The sequence below is a fragment of the Lupinus angustifolius genome, chromosome LG17 (assembly GCF_001865875.1).
Source record: "Lupinus angustifolius cultivar Tanjil chromosome LG17, LupAngTanjil_v1.0, whole genome shotgun sequence".
Lineage (NCBI taxonomy): Eukaryota > Viridiplantae > Streptophyta > Magnoliopsida > Fabales > Fabaceae > Lupinus > Lupinus angustifolius.
This window is the reverse complement of record NC_032025.1, coordinates 4,343,959-4,344,356: the sequence shown is the minus strand read 5'-3', so window position 1 is coordinate 4,344,356 and position 398 is coordinate 4,343,959.

The following is a 398-nucleotide window of genomic DNA, read 5'->3' as shown; positions in this document are numbered from 1 at the left end:
CAACTACCTGCTGCTATGTATTCAGCCTCAGCAGTGCTTAGAGCTACACATGCTTGTTTCTTGCAAGACCAAGAAACTAAAGCATTACCTAAAATATGATAAGTACCACTTTTACTTTTTCTCTCAGATTTGCATCCAGCAAGATCTGAATCCGAGTATCCAACCAGTTCACATATACTTCCTTTAGGGTACCACAATCCAATGTCAGTTGTACCTTTTAGATATTTCAAGATTCTCTTAACAGCAACTAGGTGTGATTCTTTAGGTTTAGATTGATAGCGAGCATACAGACATACACTAAACATTATATCAGGTCTACTAGAAGTTAAGTACAAGAGAGATCCGATCATACCTCGATATTTAGATATTTCAATACATTTACCGGGTTCATCTGCATC